Raw genomic sequence first — 21518 nt, 5'->3', positions numbered from 1 at the left:
GGACAGCCACTGATCTCAGGTAGCTTTGGATCTCCTCCACTAGAGAATGGTCATTCAGTTCATTCAGACAGTGGAACAGATTGATGCACCTCTCTGGAGAGGGATTCTCCCTGATCTTCTCCTTGATGTACTTGACTGTTTCTTCATGGCTCTGTGAGCTGCTTCTTGTCTTTGTCAGTAGACCTCGTAAGTGCTTCTGATTGGACTCCAGTGAGAGGCCCAGAAGGAACCGGAGGAACAGGTCCAGGTTTCCTGTCTCACTTTGTAAGGCTTTATCCACAGCACTCTTGAAGACTGTAACTTCAGGCTTGTCTCTGAACAGCGCAAAAACGTAGCTGAACATTGATTGTGGTTTGGCCATTAGATTCTCATTGTTGTTGATGAATGAGAGGAACACATATACAGCAGCCAGAAACTCCTGAATGCTCAAATGCACGAAGCAGTACACCTTGTCCTGGTACAGCCCACATTCCTCTTTAAAGATCTGTGTGCACAATCCTGAGTACACTAAGGCTTCATTGACATCAATGCCAGCCTCTTTCAGGTCTTCTTCATAGAAAATCAGATTGCCATTCACAAGCTGTTGAAAAGCCAGTTTTCCCAGTGACAGAATGCTCTCTTTATTCCAGTGTGGACCTGTCTCTTCTTTCCCAAGATACTTTTCATTCTTCTGTTTGGTATGAAACTCCACAAGGTGTGTGTACATCTCAGTCAGAGTTTGGGCATCTCTTCTCTCTTATGTTTCAGCATGTGTTCAAGGACTGTTGCAGAAATCCAACATAAGACTGGAATGTGGCACAAGATGTGGAGGCTCCTTGATGTCTTTATGTGTGAGATGATTCTGCTGGCCAGGTCCTGATCACTGAATCTCTTCCTGAAGTACTCCTCCTTCTGTGGGTCATTGAACCCTCGTACCTCTGTCACCTGGTCAACACACCCTGAAGGGATCATATTGGCTGCTGCAGGTCGGGTAGTTATCCAGAGGAGAGCAGAGGGAAGCAGATTTCCCTTGATGAGATTTGTCAGCAGAACATCCACTGAGGTTGACTCTGTGACGTCACAACAGATCTTGTTCTTCTGGAAGTCTAGGGGCAGTCGGCACTCATCCAGACCATCAAAGATGGTCTGGATGAAAGATGGTCCTAGTACTGCTAGGTTTTACACAGTAATAATATATATCTTCCTCACTCTCAGAGAAATAAGTAGTACTGCTAGGTTTTACACAGTTATAATATATATATATATGCCTCACTCTCAGAAAAATAAGTAGTACTGCTAGGTTTTACACAGTAAAATGTGACCGACCGGCTCGATTCGGTCTTATGTAGCAACATTTGAAATTGTGTTTTTTACATTGGATAAAAGTACAGACTCAGCTAGAAAAAGGTATATCATACACTATAGATGAGGAACAATGGGAAAGTAATTCTGCATTGAAAGATGATAAACTTGTAACCTCAATTTTGAGAAAATGGCTTTTGAATGTTTTGGTTCACCTACTGGAGAGCTCTTCTTTATCTACAGTGGCATTACTTTGGCAGATAATGTCACCCATCTAAATAAATAGTATATATATATAGTTAACTAAATGTATGGTGTTTTTGGTTTATGTCAGTTTCATTGTTTGTTATACTATAAATGGTTATTTTATGGTTGTAAGTGGTAAAATGAACTAGAAAATGTCATATTTTGCAATTCTGAGTAATTACTACTTTAGTAAGGATATACTTTATTCAGTACTACTGCAGTTGCTAAATAATTCCAATAGATGGCAGCATTAGACCACGAATGACATTTCAGAAGATTCGTTTAGTTTTCTCCCTGGATACACCACAACTCCCCCTCACAGAAAAAATCCTGCACACGCTTTTTACTGTCCCTTTCCACACTGCTAACGCAAGAGGAACGACTGAAAAAGCATTTAACACATTACTGTGAAATAATATAATGATGATTCATGTTTATTATTAGCTGTTTTTATGCTCATGTTTTGAAATTATACTTCATTACTATAACGATTATCAATAACCCTGAACATTAATTTAGTCACCTCTGGTTGAGAAAAACGTATTATCCTAGTACATTCATTTTCAGATTCATCAACCAGCAGCGAGCACTCTGTCTTCTAGCACAAGCGAGGGGCATGTTGAGGTACATTTGCTAACCGCGAGGGTTGCACGATCTAATTTATTGCCGGGCTGGAAGACGCACTCTTGTCTTATCTATTCCGAGGTTGTTTAATCGTAATATTAGATATTTAAAAATGCATGTATACTAGGGTTGAGGTTGGAGCATCTGACTAGTGATTATTTACCCGGGGTTCAACACCTGCTATAGTCACTATTTAATTGCTCTTCCAAAAGCATCACAGGCCTAATACGAGATATATAGCTAGCTAAAGTAATGAGTGACCATTTCAGAAAATCATGGGACATATAGTATTTGGTTGCATCCTATTTTATGTCAATCATATTGCTGCTTGTAGCCTATAACTGATGCTTCGTGGTCTTATGCTGCCATCTATTGGAAATATTTAGCTATTAAAAGTTATTAATTCACGTACAGACATTGGTGAGGCAGCTGAGAAATAAAGCGTATTAGATCAGTCTCAATCCTGCCCCACGGCAATTGCTGGACTTTCACACAGAGGTTACTACATTTCAGATTTTAGTCATTTAGCAGACGCTCTTATCCAGAGCAACTTACAGTTAGTGAATACATATATATTTTTTTTATACTGGCCCCCTGTGGGAATCAAACCCACAACCCTGGCGTTGCGAACGCCATGCTCTATCAACTGAGCTACATCCCTGCCGGCCATTCCCTCCCTTACCCTGGACGACGCTAGGCCAATTGTGCGCCGCCCATGAGTCTCGGCCGGCTGCGACAGAGCCTGGATTCGAACCAGGATCTCTAGTGGCACAGTTAGCACTGCGATGCAGTGCCTTAGACCACTGTGCCACTCCGGAGCTTAGTGTTCTAGGCTACCCTACCCTAGAATTAGGGGTTACGGCTAAAATAGGTTATAAGTAGGGTAAGAGTTTCTGTATAGCACTTTGTGACATCTGCTGGTGTAAAAAGGGCTTTATAAATACATTTGATTGATTGTTAGGTTTAGGGTTTTTATGGCAAAAAAACAGTATGGGTTTATGGCACTCGTGCACCTCCCTTTGGCCATCTGTGGGTACTACATAACTCATTCATTACATTTTTTACATATACATTTTACATATTTAGCAGATGCTCTTATCCAGAGCGACTTACAGTTAGTAGAGTGCATACATTTTCATACTGGCCCCCCGTGGGAAATAAACCCACAACCCTGGCGTTGCAAGCGCCATGCTCTACCAACTGAGCTATATGATACTTGCTAGGCTCATAATCTGAGGTAGCAACTGCGTCAGATCTACAAATCCATTAGCTAGACCACCCGATTAGACAACAATCACCCCATTATACCCATTCAGTCCTTGGACACAGAGGGGTTAAACACTAAAGTTACCGTCCATCTAGTGAAGAGAGGAGAACCGGACAGAGGGAGCGTAGGCCAGCATCCGTCAACGAGAGAGGGAGAAGCCCTCCACGGTATTTAACAGGTGGAAGAAACAACCAGGGAGCTCCATCGGTCCACAAGAAATGCAGGCAGCCGGTGATGATGTAGTGGTAGCTAGGATAACTAGGATGCTGCTGGTAGAGTAGCTAGCTTAGCTAGCTGTACCGACTAGCTTGGCTAACTAGCAGGTCGTTCGTCTGTCCCTCGAGGATGATGACGAATCCGGTGAACCACAAGATGAAACAAGGATAGCGAGTGAAAAGGATCTGGCTACACTCATACTGTCACTGACCATTACGCAAAAAAAGCTAATTGAACAATAAACTTCGGCGTCTCAACACTGTAACGAACTCCGTCGTTATTCCCCGAGATCACCTCAGCCCATTCTGCGCGCAACTGGACAATCTGCTTGGTGCCAAACCGTACGTGGACGCGGACAGTTCCAGAACGCGGACATGAGCACTGCCACACAATAAACTAAACCCAATCTTTACAGTGGCTTACATTAGTAATATTATTTTATTTATTTTTTATATGTAAAACAAACATTCTAAGTTTTTTTATAACAATATTTTGAGATCTGGGCCCATATCCACAAAGTATCTCAGAGTAGAAAATTGGTCGTATAAGTGCTGAGAATTAAGACATTTTACTCTTATGGGTATAAATGAATGCATAGCATTTTGTCTTCGGTTTGGCAGATTAACTCATGCTTATTTCTGAAGCTAAACTCAGGTTTTCACCCAGCGGCTAAGGAGTTGGAGCAGTGGCAGGAGTTGGACCTATGGCAGAAAGGTGGCTGGTTCGAATCACGTGTCGGGCGCTGGAAAAAACGGGCGGGCTTAATCTGACCACAAGAGGGCTGCTGGGTTCACATCCTCAAAACATTCACCTTTCGTTGATCAGAACTCTAGAGGTTCTTCTTCACTGATCCCAAAAATATATCTAACTTTTAGTGGTTCCATATATTAAGGAAGTGATAGAAGCCTTTTTGGTTCTATAAGGAACCTTCTTTTCTAAGTGTATAATAAACACGTTTTTCTTTTGATTATTTAATTACCTACATCATGTTACTTCAAGTTATCCCTTTGGAGCGCAACATCACGTTGTTAAAAAATAATCCTAAATTGGCCATGGCTATAAATTGGGCAATTGAAGGCATCTAGGGCGAAATATGTGTTCGATGAAAATGAACATTGTATGCAAAGTTGTAGGCAACATTATTGACAAGGGACCCTGATGCCTACGATGCCAAAGCTATTTAGAGTTGTTAAACGGGTGTGTTGGTATAACGGTAATATTGTCAAAATTCCGCTTGTAACAACCATCAGAATTGGTTAAAGAAATATGCATTCCATTATATTAGGCAATAATGAAGAGTAGGCAAAGTGTTCGTGTCGTGAAAATTCTATCAAATGTCTTCCAATGCAACGAGTCCAGTCAGGGTGCTGCAGAACCCCTGCAGTACCTCCACTGACCCCGGATTGAGAACTCCTGATTTAGCAGATACTCTAATCCAGAGTGATTTACAGTAAGTGCATTCATCTTAAAATAGCTATTTATTTTGTAAATAAAATTAATACATTCTTCATAAAATTGTCATCTCACCTCTTAGCTTTGGTGTCATGTTCTCCAGAGAGACTCGATTTAGAGGCAGGGACCCCCTCCTCTCTCTCCCCAGACAGACTCATTTTAGAGGCAGGGCCCCCCTCCTCTCTCTCCCCAGAGAGACTCATTTTAGAGCACTGACCCCTAAACAGAGATGCAGCATGTTGGTTGTGGTTAACACAGTGACAACTCATTCTAGAATGTCAATTGTTCTCTTTTACTCATGATCTCTTAGAAATAAAACATTTACTAACAGACACATCCAAACAGTCGGGTGATTTAATTTAATCACATGAACATTGTTACATTCCTCAACAATAAATAAAACATTGTCTCTCAAACAGAAGAAGGATTAACAAAGAGTCACTAACAACAACCAAAACGAAACAGGTGGTTTTAGGAGGGGTTCTGAAAGACACTCATGGGGGTGTCCACTAGTGGTGGGAAACAGAGGCTTTCTGAACGCTTTGGGGCTTTCACCAAATTGTAACCGAAAATGCCATTGATAGATTTGAGTGCTAATAAACAACATTTAGTTAGAATGTGGGGTTCGCTTTTTGCCTCCAGGTTCACTATGTTTTGAAAAACGATGCATATGTGACTTTCAACGTGGCACCGTCATAGGATGCCACCTTTCCAACAAGTCAGTTCGTCAAATTCCTGCCCTGCTAGAGCTGCATGTTTGTTGATTTATGTAATGGCATATATTTTAATGCTTTATGTAATGTATTTTATCTATTGAAATATAATTTTGATTTAGTTTAAAATTTAGTTTCATGGTCATTTATTATGTTTTCCAGAATCTCCAACCAAACTCTGAGATCAGTCTCTCCAGTACCAAGTCATCTGTCCATGAAGAGTGACATCTCTATGGATCATCCTATACATTTTAGTGATAAATCAGGGACCTTTGACCCCAGGTAAGTTACTGGTCAGAATTGATGATATTACTATTGAAGAGGAGAATCTTCTAGATCTGAAACCAGATGTATTTTGTGTATCTGAGCATATAATTTGTTGTTTATGTTACATATTTTAATACACTGAGTGCACAACATTTTCCACAACATTTCCAACGGAGACCATCAGGTTGGTAAGTCATCATACTGTAGCTCAAACCTACTGTGATGACGACCTAACTTTATAATAGTTCGTAGCCTACCTAGCAGAATCTGCCCGTCTTTCTTTCAAAATCAACACATTTATCTGTCTAATGCAGTGGTGTAAAGCACTTAAGTAGAAATACTTAAGTTGGTCACCATAGCAACACCCACCCGTAGTATGCGCTCCAGCAGGTATATCTCACTGGTCATCCCCAAAGCCAACACCTCCTTTGGCCGCCATTCCTTCCAGTTCTCTGCTGCTAATGACTGGAACGAACTGCAAAAATCTCTGAAGCTGGAGACTCTTATCTCCCTCACTAACTTTAAGCATCAGTTGTCAGAGCAGCTTACCGATCACTGCACCTGTACACAGCCCATCTGAAATTAGCCCACCCAACTACCTCATCCCCATATTGTTATTTATTTTGCTAATTTGCACCCCAGTATCACTATTTGCACATCATCTTCTGCACATCTATCACTCCAGTGTTACTACTAAATTGTAATTATTTTGCACTATGGCCTATTTATTGCCTTACCTCCATAACTTACTACATTTGCACACACTGTATATAGATTTTATATTGTGTTTTTGACTGTATGTTTTTGTTTATCCCATGTGTAACTCTGTGTTGTTGTTTTTATTGCAATGCTTTGCTTTATCTTGGCCAGGTCGCAGTTGTAAATGAGAACTTGTTCTCAACTGGCTTAACTGGTTAAATAAAGGTGAAATAAAATAAAATAAAAATTTTGCAGGGGTACCAGGTAGTTGAGGTAATTGAGGTAATATGTACATGTAGGTAGGGGTGAAAGTAACTAGGCAATCAGGATAGAGATTACATCTCCTCATCCAGGGAGTGCACACACACACACACACACACACACACACACACACACACACACACACACACACACACACACACACACACACACACACACACACACACACACACACAGGGAGGGAATGTTGTGTTAGTTTAATATTGTTTTAGGACTATGAAAATGGAAAAAAGGATTAGCCTATGGATTATGAAAACAACAAAAATAAATGGTAAAATGGGAGAGGAGAAATGACTAGAGACAGTGTTGTTTAACTCACTGACCATGACCCATGAGTTCTTCTTACCTTTGTTCACTAGAAAAGTCTCCCTCTCTAAAGTTTAGAGGTTCAGCAATAGACCAGTCACTCTTCATGGACACACAGCTGGGTACAGGGGAGGCTGGTCTCTCCTGCTTGATTGGGCTTCAACACAACAGAGACAAACATTACGTCTCTCATCTACTCTGAGCTCAGATGGGGAAACATGAGAAGAGTTTCATTCCAAAACGCTATATATCCATTTTCAGAAATGTTTGTAAATTAGATTTGATTGTTTAAAGAAATTATTAAACCACTACAAGGCTTTATAAAGGCTTCTAAAGTGGGTAAATACCACTTAAAGTTTCGGACTTGATTTGCCCTAATGAAAAATTGATCAGCCCTTACAAAAAATGCCCCTTAATTATAATCCACATAAAAATGCACATTTGCTGTTGCTGCAGGATTATTTTCCTGCTGTGAGAAACTGGGTCAAATTAAGATATGGCATCTGTAAGAGCATTCATCTTAAAATAGCTAGGTGCGACAACCACATATCACAGTCAAATATACAGGATACAATCATTACATTCCAGCTAAACAATGGATATATAGTGTTTGGAAAAAATCTCATTTTCATACACATCTAAAATCTAGAACAGTTATATTGAAGGTACCCATTAGTAATCATTTCTGATGAAAAAACACACATGTATTTTTTTTTGTTGCATATAGCGTTTTGGAATGTAAATTCTTAAACAATATTGTCAGCTCACCTCTTAGTTTTGGTGTCATGTCCCTCAGAGAGCCTCATTTTAGAGGCAGGGCCCCCCTCCTCTCTCTCCCCAGAGAGACTCATTTTAGACCACTGACCCCTAAACAGAGATGCAGCATGTTGGTTGTGGTGAACACAGTGACAACTCATTCTAGAATGTCCATTGTTCTCTTTTACTCATGATCTCTTAGAAATAAAACATTAACTAACAGACACATCCAAACAGTCAGGTTATTTAATGCAATTACTTTTTCGAGCCGAATGACTCCTCAAAACCCGCCCACAAGCCCTGAAAACTAGGCCAAAACATAGCCCCTGATAGGCCTACATCTTATTTCAGACAGCCTCCAGTAGCCTGGGCAACATGTAGGCAAGATGTAAGCTGAATGATTTAGCAGCTTGCTTAGTTCAAGTAGACAGACTCATTTATTTGACATGAACAGCAAGACGATGTTGAGGTAGGAAGTGCTTCTGTTGCCCAGCAGCCTGCTGGAATAGGCTACTGAGGATGGGGTCGTAATTTCAATCAATGAATCAAATATTAATAAATTGGATATGAACTAAATAGGCATATGCTTGTCAACATCAGCCAGGTTATTTTTTTTACCTGTAGCTCTCTCCCTCTCTCTCTCTCTCTCTCTCTCTCTTAATCTCCCTCTCTCTCTCTCTCTCTCTCTCTCTCTCTCTCTCTCTCTCTCTCTCTCTCTCTCGCTCTCTCTCTCTCTCTCTCTCTCTCTCTCTCTCTCTCTCTCTCTCTCTCTCTCTCTGTCTGTCTCTCTCTCTCTCTGTCTCTCTCTCTCTCTCTCTCTCTCTCTCTCTCTCTCTCTCTCTCTCTCTCTCTCTCTCTCTCTCTCTCTCCTCTCTCTCTCTCTCTCTCCTCTCTCTCTCTCTCTCTCTCCGCCACACCTGCTGTCTCGACATCTGAATGCTCGACTATGAAAAGGCAACTGACATTTACTCCTGAGATGCTGACCTGTTGCAACCACTATAACCACTGTGATTATTATTTGACCCTGCTGGTCATCTATTAAATTTGAACATCTTGAAGAACGATCTGGCCTTAATGGGCATGTACTGTTATAATCTCCCCCCAGCACAGCCAGAAGAGGACTGGCAACCCCTCAGAGCCTGGTTCCTCTCTAGGTTTCTACCTAGGTTACTGCCTTTCTAGGGTGTTTTTCCTTAGTTGTTCATTTTGAAAATGTTCTGTCTTAAGTAGTTTAACAAACTGACACATTTTCATGTTAGTCAAAAACAACTTTATATGAAAGGAGTGCCTTTGAGTTGACGGCCTGCACATGTGCAGTTCGGCACAAGACGACCATTAGACCCATTGACATATTTCTGCGCATGAGCTTCAAATCAAATCAAATTGCATTTCTCACATGCGCCGAATACAGCAGTGGTACACTTTACCGTGAAATGCTTACTTACGAGCCCTTTCCCAACAATGCAGATGAAAAAGTCACAAAAATTAGCTAAATAAAAAAAGGAAATTGTTACATAATAAAATAACAATAATGAGGCTATAAGGAGTACTGAGTCAATGTGCAGGGGTACCAGGAAGTTGAGGTAATTGAGGTAATATGTACATGTAGGTAGGGGTAAAAGTGACTAGGCAATCAGGATAGAGATTACATCTCCTCATCCAGGGAGTGCACACACACACACACACACACACACACACACACACACACACACACACACACACACACACACACAGGGAGGGAATGTTGTGTTTGTTTAATATTCTTTTAGGACTATGAAAATGGAAAAAAATGATTAACCTATGGATTATGAAAACAATAAAAAGAAATGGGAAAATGGGAGAGGAGAAATGACTAGAGACAGTGTTGTTTAACTCACTGACCATGACCCATGAGTTCATCTTACCTTTGTTCAGCAGAAAAGTCTCCCTCTCTAAACACTATAGGAGGTTCCATAGACCGGTCACTCTTCATGGACACACAGCTGGGTACAGGGGAGGCTGGTCTCTCCTGCTTGATTGGGCTTCAACACAACAGAGACAAACATTACGTCTCTCATCTACTCTGAGCTCAGATGGGGAAACAAGAGTTTCATTCCAAAACGCTATATATCCATTTTCAGAAATGTTGGTAAATTAGCTTTTATTGTTTAAAGAAATGATTAAACCACTACAAGGCTTTATAAAGGTGTCTAAAGTTGTCACGGATTCTGCCGAGGCTGCTCCTCCTCCTAGTTCGGGCAGGCTTCGGCGTTCGTCGTCCCCGGAGTACTAGCTACCACCGTTGAATGTTTCTATGTGTGATTGCTTTTGTCTGTCTGTCACACCTGTGTCCGTTTGTGTCTGATTACGTGTTCTATAAGTTGCCTGTGTTGTATTGGTTAGGTTGTGTGTTGTTTTTCGCCTGTCCGTAGTGCTGCGTGTTTTGTCTCTGTTTCATTGTTTTTTGTTTTACGCATAGTTTGCGTATAGCTCGCCTCTGTTTTTCTTGAGGCCGTTTACTGTGTCTTTGCCTTGTAGTTTCACCAGTAAACTTTGTTGGACTAAGCTTCGGTGTCCTGCGCCTGACTCCCACACCACATACACCTCAGCCTGGACAAAAGTGGGTAATTTCCACTTTAAAATGACAGACTTGATTTTCCCTGAGGACAAATGTATCAACCCCTACAGAAAATATCCCTTAATTATAATCCACCTAAAAATACACATTTGCTATTGCTGCAGGATTATGTTCCTGCTGTGAGAAACTGGGTCAAATTAAGATATGGCATCTGTAAATGCATTCATCTTAAGGTAGCTAGGTGAGACAACTACGTATCACAGTCAAATATACAGGATACGAACAATACATTCCAGCTAAACAATGGTTTTAAATCACATCTCAAATCTACAATAGTTATATTGAAGGTACCCATTAGTAATCATTTCTGATGAAAAAACACACATGTGATTTTATTTTCTCCTATATAGCATTTTGTAATATAAATTCTTAAACAATATTGTCAGCTCACCTCTTATCTTTGGTGTTATGTTCCCCAGAGAGACTCATTTTAGACCACTGACCCCTAAACAGAGATGCAGCATGTTGGTTATGGTGAACACAGTGACAACTAATTATTGAACGTACATTATTCTCTTTTACTCATGATCTCTTAGAAATAAAACATTTACTAACAGACACATCCAAACAGTCAGGTGATTTAATGCAATTACTTTTCTAGCCCAATTACTACTCAAAACCCACGCACAAGGCCTGAAAACTAGGCCAAAACATAGCCCCTGATAGGCCTACATCTTATTTCAGACAGCCTCCAGTAGCCTGGGCAACATGTAGGCAAGATGTAAGCTGAATGATTTAGCAGCTTGCTTAGTTCAAATTGACAGATTCATTTATTTAACATGAATAGCAAGGCGATGTTGAGGTAGGAAGTGCTTCTGTTGCCCAGTAGCCTGCTGGAATAGGCTACTGAGGATGGGGTCGTAATTTCAATCAATGAATCAAATATTAATAAATTGGATATGAACTAAATAGGCATATGCTTGTCAACATCAGCCAGGTTATTTTTTTTACCTGTAGCTCTCTCCCTCTCTCTCTCTCTCTCTCTCTCTCTCTCTCTCTCTCTCTCTATCTCTCTCTCTCTCTCTCTCTCTCTCTCTCTCCGCCACACCTGCTGTCTCGACATCTGAATGCTCGACTATGAAAAGTAGGGGTGTAACGATTCGTTTTAACAACGATTCGATTTGTATCACGATTCGTGGTTGTCGATACGATTCAAGGACGATATTGGTTCATTTAGAAAGATACGATCCGAAACGATTCAGTGACTTGAAATCGATTCAGTAACCTTTTAGCCAAAAATTCAACCAGTGTGACTGAAATAAATACCTGGTAACCAGTTGCATTTTAATGGCTGGCAATAGTCTTGATATTTTTAACAGTGTTTCATGCCTCCATGCAGACCATCTGGTATTATGAAACTTACCCATACCTACGTTGACAGCAGCCCCGTCTGTGCACACAGCGACCAACTTTGTTTGCCAGTCATCCAAGCCTGTGTCCTGGAAAAGTCTCACAAGTCCGTCTGTTATGGCCTGTGCGGTTCGGTCAGCACCCAATTCAATCAGTCCAATAAAGTCCGAAGTAAACTCTCCGTTGCTGGACACAGACACAATGTAAACTATTTCCTGCTCAGTTTTTGTGATGTCCTCAGATCCATCAAAAAGCATTCAGTAAAGGAACATCCTCAGAATAGGAAGACATGGGACGTGCGTGTTTAGCTTTATGGAAAGAGAAAAATATTAAACAGAGCTTGCCGCTGTTCTTCATTCAGCTTGTCTCGCCATCTGGCAAGTGGGCGACTGGACATTTATTCTCGGCTAGCTTTTAGCAATGGCTTGCGCCACATTCGTGTGCTCCTTGCTCTTTTCATGTTTGTCAAATAAAGGATGGTTGAAATTCTTTGAGCCTTTATAAAATGCACCTGTTTTGTCTGCTAGATGTGGATTTGAGCGGCAAATCTTGCACCACATTTCAGTGCGCTCATCGTTAGCTTCAAGCCACTTGGCTTCAAGCTTGGAGCCACTTTTCCGAAAAAAGTATTTTCTTCGGCTCTGGCTCCAGTTGGCGTTTCTTTGTAGGTGGCGAAACGCCAAAGAAGCTGCTTAATGTCTGTTGCTTTTTGGACATCCCTGACAGTAGTTGACAAGCAACATGTCATGTGTAAGGTTAGATGAGAAGATCGGTCAAGTACGCAAAGGCGCGTAGTAACACAAGTGGCATTATTCATTCCTGATTTTTGTCGTGCTTGCGTATCTGCGTACCAGTTATGTGCACCCCTGCATATAAAGTCTGACGTGCTTAAATCCAATGGGTTATTTCCTAGTATCGATACAATCGATTTATTACATTTTAAAACGATGTTAGATCGATATATGTTGTCCAAAAGGCCAACTCGCCGAGCACAGATCGATGTAGTTGAATCATATGAATATAAATCGATACATCGATGTAGTAGATGGATCGTTACACCCCTAATGAAAAGGCAACTGACATTTACTCCTGAGATGCTGACCTGTTGCAACCACTATAACCACTGTGATTATTATTTGACCCTGCTGGTCATCTATGAAATTTGAACATCTTGAAGAACGATCTGGCCTTAATGGGCATGTACTCTTATAATCTCCACCCGGCACAGCCAGAAGAGGACTGGCAACCCCTCAGAGCCTGGTTCCTCTCTAGGTTTCTACCTAGGTTCCTGCCTTTCCAGGGAGTTTTTCCTAGCCACAGTGCTTCAACATCCGAACATGCGCTGTTCGGCACGAGACGACCGTTAGAGCCAATGACGTGTTTCTGCCAATGACCTTCAAATCAAATTCTATTTCTCACATGCGCTGAATACAACAGGTGTACACTTTACCGTGAAATGCTTACTAACGAGCCCTTTCCCAACAATGCAGTTAAAAAGTAAGAAAAATTAGCTAAATAAAAAAAGGAAATAGTAACACAATGAAATAACAATAATGAGGCTATAAGGAGTACCAGTACTGAGTCAATGTGCAGGGGTACCAGGTAGTTGAGGTAATAACTAGACTATATACAAGGAGTACCAATACTGAGTCAATGTCCAGGGGTACCAGGTAGTTGAGGTAATAACTTGACTATATACAAGGAGTACCAGTACTGAGTCAATCTGCAGGGGTACCAGGTAGTTGAGGTAATAACTAGACTATATACAAGGAGTACCAGTACTGAGTCAATGTGCAGGGGTACCAGGTAGTTGAGGTAATAACTAGTCTATATACAAGGAGTACCAGTACTGAGTCAATGTGCAGGGGTACCAGGTAGTTGAGGTAATAACTAGACTATATACAACGAGTACCAGTACTGAGTCAATGTACAGGGGTACCAGGTAGTTGAGGTAATAACTAGACTATATACAAGGAGTACCAGTACTGAGTCAATGTGCAGGGGTACCAGGTAGTTGAGGTAATTGAGGTAATATGTACATGTAGGTAGGGTTAAAAGTGACTAGGCAATCAGGATAGAGATTACATCTCCTCATCCAGGGAGTGCTCACACACACACACACACACACACACACACACACAATCACACACACACACAGGGAGGGAATGTAGTGTTTGTTTAATAATGTTTCAGGACTATGAAAATGGAAAAAAAGGATTAACCTATGGATTATGAAAACAATAAAAATAAATGGGAAAATGGGAGAGGAGAAATGACTAGAGACAGTGTTGTTTAACTCACTGACCATGACCCATGAGTTCATCTTACCTTTGTTCAGCAGAAAAGTCTCCCTCTCTAAACCATATAGGTTCAGCCATAGACCAGTCACTCTTCATGGACACACAGCTGGGTACAGGGGAGGCTGGTCTCTCCTGCTTGATTGGGCTTCAACACAACAGAGACAAACATTACATCTCTCATCTACTATGAGCTCAGATGGGGAAACAAGAGTTTCATTCCAAAACGCTATATATACATTTTCAGAAATGTTGGTAAATTAGCTTTTATTGTTTAAAGAAATGATTAAACCACTACAAGGCTTTATAAAGGCGTCTAAAGTGGGTAATTTCCACTTTAAAATGTCAGACTTGATTTTCCCTGAGGAAAAATTTATGAACCCCTACAGAAAATATATTTTAATTATAATCCACATAAAAATACACATTTGCTATTGCTGCAGGATTATGTTCCTGCTGTGAGAAACAGGGTCAAATTAAGATATGGCATCTGTAAATGCATTCATCTTAAGGTAGCTAGGTGAGACAACCACGTATCACAGTCAAATATACAGGATACGAACAATACATTCCAGCTAAACAATGGTTTTAAATCACATCTCAAATCTACAATAGTTACATTGAAGGTACCTATTAGTAATCATTTCTGATGAAAAAACACACATGTGATTTTCTTTTCTCCTATATAGCATTTTCTAATATAAATTCTTAAACAATATTTTCAGCTCACCTCTTAGTTTTGGTGTCATGTTCCCCAGAGAGACTCATTTTAGAGGCAGGGCCCCCCTCCTCTCTCTCCCCAGAGAGACTCATTTTAGACCACTGACCCCTAAACAGAGATCCAGCATGTTGGTTGTGGTTAACACAGTGACAACTAATTCTAGAATGTCCATTGTTCTCTTTTATTCATGATCTCTTAGAAATAAAACATTAACTAACAGACACATCCAAACAGTGAGGTTATTTAATGCAATTACTTTTTCGAGCCCAATGACTCCTCAAAACCCGCCCACAAGGCCTGAAAACTAGCCCAAAATATATTTCCCTGATAGGCCTACATCTTATTTCAGACAGCCTCCAGTAGCCTGGGCAACATGTAGGCAAGATGTAAGCTGAATGATTTAGCAGCTTGCTTAGTTCAAATTGACAGATTCATTTATTTAACATGAACAGCAAGACGATTTTGAGGTAGGAAGTGCTTCTGTTGCCCAGTAGCCTGCTGGAATAGGCTACTGAGAATGGGGTCGTAATTTCAATCAATGAATGAAATATTAATAACATGGATATGAACTGAATAGGTCCATGCTTGTCAACAACAGCCAGGTTATTTCTATACCTGTAGCCTAATCTGGCTGACTGTTACCTTCAATCTAATGCATTCTAACATCTGATCAGCAATTGCGATAGAACTGTGACCATGGTGACACTTGATAACTTCCAATTGAATTAACTAAACACGGCCATTATTAATTACATAATAACACAAGGCTACAACAACAATAAACTGAAGTTAAAGGCTATTTATTACATCTGTTTGCCAGCTCCAGGTTGGCTACACAAGTGGCACAAAATGATTTGCAACGACTCCAGTCATTTCAACATATTTATAGTATAAAATGGCAGGCTACAGTAGCCTAGACAGGCATAACAATTAATAGGCTACTTGATGGCCAACAGATCTATCATTCTCCACATTTAATGTCTGTTTCATTGTGGAGGTTTTCTCATAACAATAGCGCATGATGGAGTTCCATAACTTCCATTTTCAAAATGTCAAATTTCCACTCACGAAACCCAAGAACTGAGTGTAAAAACCTTCGCATGATATGGTTTTCCATAAGCAAAGTCGACATTAACCCATATGAAAATGCATCAAATTCCCTTTCAGGATCCATATTTTGGTATTTTTAAGGGAAATGATGAAGACAGCTGTCTGTTGAAACGTTGGTCATCAGGTTATTACATTATTTCATCTGAGCTCATAGAGTGAGACTCTCCTTTTCTTTTACAAGTGTTCTCCTCTGTTAGCCAGCACCTCTCCTAAACAGGTGTTCTCCTCTGTTAGCCAGCACCTCTCCTAAACAGGTGTTCTACTCTGTTACCCAGCACCTCTCCTAAACAGGTGTTCTACTCTGTTAGCCAGCACCTCTCCTAAACAGGTGTTCTACTCTGCTACCCAGCACCTCTCCTAAACAGGTGTTCTATTCTGTTAGCCAGCACCTCTCCTAAACAGGTGTTCTACTCTGTTAACCAGCACCTCTCCTAAACAGGTGTTCTCCTCTGTTAGCCAGCACCTCTCCTAAACAGGTGTTCTACTCTGTTAGCCAGCACCTCTCCTAAACAGGTGTTCTACTCTGTTAGCCAGCACCTCTCCTAAACAGGTGTTCTACTCTGTTAGCCAGCACCTCTCCTAAACAGGTGTTCTATTCTGTTAGCCAGCACCTCTCCTAAACAGGTGTTCTATTCTGTTAGCCAGCACCTCTCCTAAACAGGTGTTCTACTCTGTTAGCCAGCACCTCTCCTAAACAGGTGTTCTCCTCTGTTAGCCAGCACCTCTCCTAAACAGGTGTTCTACTCTGCTAGCCAGCACCTCTCCTAAACAGGTGTTCTCCTCTGTTAGCCAGCACCTCTCCTAAACAGGTGTTCTACTCTGCTAGCCAGCACCTCTCCTAAACAGGTGTTATACTCTGTTAGCCAGCACCTCTCCTAAACAGGTGTTCTACTCTGCTAGCCAGCACCTCTCCTAAACAGGTGTTCTACTCTGCTACCCAGCACCTCTCCTAAACAGGTGTTCTACTCTGCTAGCCAGCACCTCTCCTAAACAGGTGTTCTACTCTGCTAGCCAGCACCTCTCCTAAACAGGTGTTCTACTCTGCTAGCCAGCACCTCTCCTAAACAGGTGTTCTACTCTGCTAGCCAGCACCTCTCCTAAACAGGTGTTCTACTCTGTTACCCAGCACCTCTCCTAAACAGGTGTTCTACTCTGTTAGCCACCTCTCCTAAACAGGTGTTCTACTCTGTTAGCCAGCACCTCTCCTAAACAGGTGTTCTACTCTGCTACCCAGCACCTCTCCTAAACAGGTGTTCTATTCTGCTAGCCAGCACCTCTCCTAAACAGGTGTTCTATTCTGCTACCCAGCACCTCTCCTAAACAGGTGTTCTATTCTGCTAGCCAGCACCTCTCCTAAACAGGTGTTCTATTCTGCTAGCCAGCACCTCTCCTAAACAGGTGTTCTATTCTGCTAGCCAGCACCTCTCCTAAACAGGTGTTCTACTCTGTTAGCCACCTCTCCTAAACAGGTGTTCTCCTCTGTTACCCAGCACCACTCCTAAACAGGTGTTCTACTCTGCTAGCCAGCACCTCTCCTAAACAGGTGTTCTACTCTGCTAGCCAGCACCTCTCCTAAACAGGTGTTCTCCTCTGCTACCCAGCACCTCTCCTAAACAGGTGTTCTCCTCTGCTACCCAGCACCTCTCCTAAACAGGTGTTCTACTCTGTTAGCCAGCACCTCTCCTAAACAGGTGTTCTACTCTGTTAGCCAGCACCTCTCCTAAACAGGTGTTCTACTCTGCTAGCCAGCACCTCTCCTAAACAGGTGTTCTACTCTGTTAGCCAGCACCTCTCCTAAACAGGTGTTCTACTCTGCTAGCCAGCACCTCTCCTAAACAGGTGTTCTACTCTGCTACCCAGCACCTCTCCTAAACAGGTGTTCTCCTCTGTTACCCAGCACCTCTCCTAAACAGGTGTTCTCCTCTGTTACCCAGCACCTCTCCTAAACAGGTGTGCGTTTCTTTCCCCTCCAGTTTAAGGTAAAGGACACCTGACTTTATATTTAAAGCCTTTTTGGAATCCACATTTTACACTAAAGAAGAAGTGATATTTCCTGGGGCCAGAAAAGGCTCTGCATGGTAGGAATGGCCCAGCAGCACTCCAACACTAGTTTGGTGAATTCCTAATGTTCCCTTTATTCTAGATTATTAACCTGAAATACTCACTTTACTTTGAAACTCGATTGCATAGATATTCATGAGCTGCTCTGTCATCTCAAAATGGCCCCTGTACAGATACTTTCTTATTTTCAGTTTCAACTGCAGTCATGGCCTCACCCCTTTATATACCAATAGTAACCAGAGGGTGGCGCTAACAGTCAGTTGCATGTGACAGCAGTATCTGATGACATGGTACCGAATCTCGCGTAAAAAAAATGTATAGTCCTTCTTCAAGACATCTCTTACATTATTTTAGCTAAACTTACAATTTACTCGAAACCAGATTTAGCTGTTTTTTTCTCTCTCCAAAATATGATTTACTGTAGGCCTATAATAATTGTTAACAGTCCTCAAATAAACTGTCTTAAAATATCTGATGATTAGTTGAATCAGGTGTGTAAGTCCTGGACAAGAACAAAAGGATTGAGAAACCCTGATATAAACATCAAACCATATCATTGAAAAGGTCCTGCACCATCTTCACCAGACGTTTTGCTGATAACAAAACCCAAGAACGAAACCCAAGACCTGAGCATGTGTAAAAACCTTCGCATGATATGGTTTTCCATAAGCAAAGTCGACATTAGAATGCAGTTTAAACCACCTCCGACAGAATGTATCTAACGTGCTCTAGAGAGCCTAAAGTAGTTTTCCTGTGATTTGTCACCTTATTTCTTGATGTGCATCAGTTCTACAGCGTTAATATGTTTAATGGAATAAGGGTTGTAAAATAGGTGTCTCCTTAATGACAATCTAAATAACATGTATAATAGTCTACCTTATATCTCATTCCAGGTATTCATTCTCTTACTCTGTCCATTAGAATAGACTATTGTTCGGAAATACTTACTTTATTTTTCAGTTCTCTCCATATAGTGTTTTCTGCTCTGTCATCTCCAAATGGATCCTGTACTTTCTGTTTCAGCTCAGCCGTCTCCCCATCCTGATAATAAAGTGTTTTATTGGTATCTTCCACTAGATGGCAGTAAACACCTGCTGTAACTAGACTACGACTATGTGTTCGGTTTCATACATGCAGTTTCCCAGAGGAGGAGTGCTGATCTAGGATCAGGTCCCCCCTGTCCATCTAATCTGTTTCATTATGATCTAAAAGGCTAAACTGATCCCAGATCAGTACTCCTACTCTTTATGAATACTGTCACAGGTGACTCCTCAAGATGAGGCTCATGATTTATAAGTTATATTCTTTAAGAATCAGTTAACATCATTAAATGAACTGCTTTGCCATGAACAGATCTGTGAGGTCTTAACTTAAAGGTACTATATAGACTTGATGGTTATTTTAATGGGGTTGAACATTCATCCCATCAGATTGTGTAAAGGATTTTATGAGTTCAGAAAAATACTGACTTGGAAGCATCTCTCTGACCTCACCCTGCTGAAACACACTCAAGTATACAGTTATATGCTTGTCTGGTTTTACCCACTTTTACAGCCAATGTGTGCACTGGCATCCATATGAATCAGTGGAAAATACAGACTAGTTAGCCATCTCCCAATAGATGGACCCCACGCAGAACTTTCAGCAATGCAGCATCTTCAGTAAGCGAGTATTCCAGACACTCTCTTCTTATGAACCAGTTGCTATTAAATGAAGGTTTTTGGACCGAACCAGCAGCACTGGGTTTCAACTGCAGTCATGGCCACATCCCTTTATATACCAATAGTAACCAGAGGGTGGCGCTAACAGTCAGTTGCATGTGATTGCAGTAACTCCTGACATTGTGCCAAAGCTTGCTTCAATTTATTTTATAGTCCTTCTTCAAGACATCTCTTACATTATTTTAGCTAAACTTATAATTTACTCGAAACCAGATTTAGCTGTTTTTTTCTCTCCAAAAAAACGATTTACTGTAAATAAAAATAAATTGGTCATTTAGCAGACGGTCTTATCCAGAGCGACTTACAGGAGCAATTAGGGTTAAGTGCCTTGCTCAAGGGCACATCGACAGGTTTTTCACCTAGTCGGCTCAGGGATTAGAACCAGCGACCTTTCGGTTACTGGCACAACGCTCTTAACCACTAAGCTACCTGCTGCCCTGTAGACCTATAATAATTGTTAACAGTGCTCAAATAAACTGACTTAAAATATTTGATGATTAGTTGAATCAGGTGTGTAAGTCCTGGACAAGAACAAAAGGATTGAGAAACCCTGAGATAAACATCAAACCATATCATTGAAAAGGTCCTGCACCATCTTCACCAGACGTTTTGCTGATAACAAAACCCAAGAACGAAACCCAAGACCTGAGCATGTGTAAAAACCTTCACATGATATGGTTTTCCATAAGCAAAGTCGACATTAGAATGCAGTTTAAACCACCTCCGACAGAATGTATCTAACGTGCTCTAGAGAGCCTAAAGTAGTTTTCCTTTGCTTTGTCACCTTATTTCTTGATGCGCATCAGTTCTACAGCGTTAATATGTTTTATGGAATAAGGGTTGTAAAATAGGTGTCTCCATAATGACAATGATAAAAGCCTACCTGATAACACTAAGGCCTACTGATTATAATAATATGCCATTTGGTAGACGTTTTTATCCAAAGCGACTTACAGTCATACATTTTGAGTAGCAGTTCTACTAACTAGTAATATCTCATTCCAGGTATTCATTATCTTACTCTGTCCATTAGAATAGACTATTGTTCAGAAATACTTACTTTATTTTTCAGTTCTCTCCATATAGTGTTTTCTGCTCTGTCATCTCCAAATGGATCCTGTACATTCAGTTTCAGCTGAGTCGCCTCCCCACCCTTATAATCAAGTGTTTTATTGGTATCTTCCACTAGATGGCAGTAACCACCTGCTGTAACTAGACTTTACAACACCATGCGTTTGGTTTCCTGGTCCTGCTGACTCATACTACACTTACATTTTAGTCATTTAGCAGAAGCTCTTATCCAGAGTGACTTCCAGTTGGTCCTGGTGACTCCTGGGCCCTTATTCATAAAGGCAGTGTCTCAGAGGAGGAGTGTTGATCTAGGATCAGGTCCCCCCCTCTCCATGTAGTCTTATTCATTATGATCTAAAAGGCTAAACTGATCCCAGATCAGTACTCCTACTCTTTATGAATACTGTCACAGGTGACTCCTCAAGATAAGTTATATTCCTTAAGAGTCAATTAATATCATTAAT

At 41.0% G+C, this 21518-nt stretch overlaps 1 long non-coding RNA gene across 1 annotated transcript; it reads right to left on the bottom strand.

The window, feature by feature from the left end:
- Window positions 1–10034: 10034 nt before the first annotated feature.
- Window positions 10035–19261, bottom strand: LOC311142644. Its single transcript, XR_014614355.1, has 4 exons — window positions 19211–19261; window positions 15101–15199; window positions 14402–14518; window positions 10035–10127 (listed from the first exon to the last, which is right to left on the bottom strand). It is a non-coding gene; the product is annotated as an uncharacterized lncRNA (long non-coding RNA).
- Between the last annotated feature and the right edge of the window lie 2257 nt (window positions 19262–21518).

This window comes from Coregonus lavaretus (genome assembly GCF_964263955.1).
Source record: "Coregonus lavaretus genome assembly, chromosome: 2".
Taxonomy (NCBI): Eukaryota; Metazoa; Chordata; class Actinopteri; order Salmoniformes; family Salmonidae; genus Coregonus; species Coregonus lavaretus.
Note: the sequence above shows the minus strand (reverse complement) of the source record. Positions and strands in the feature narration are given on the sequence as shown.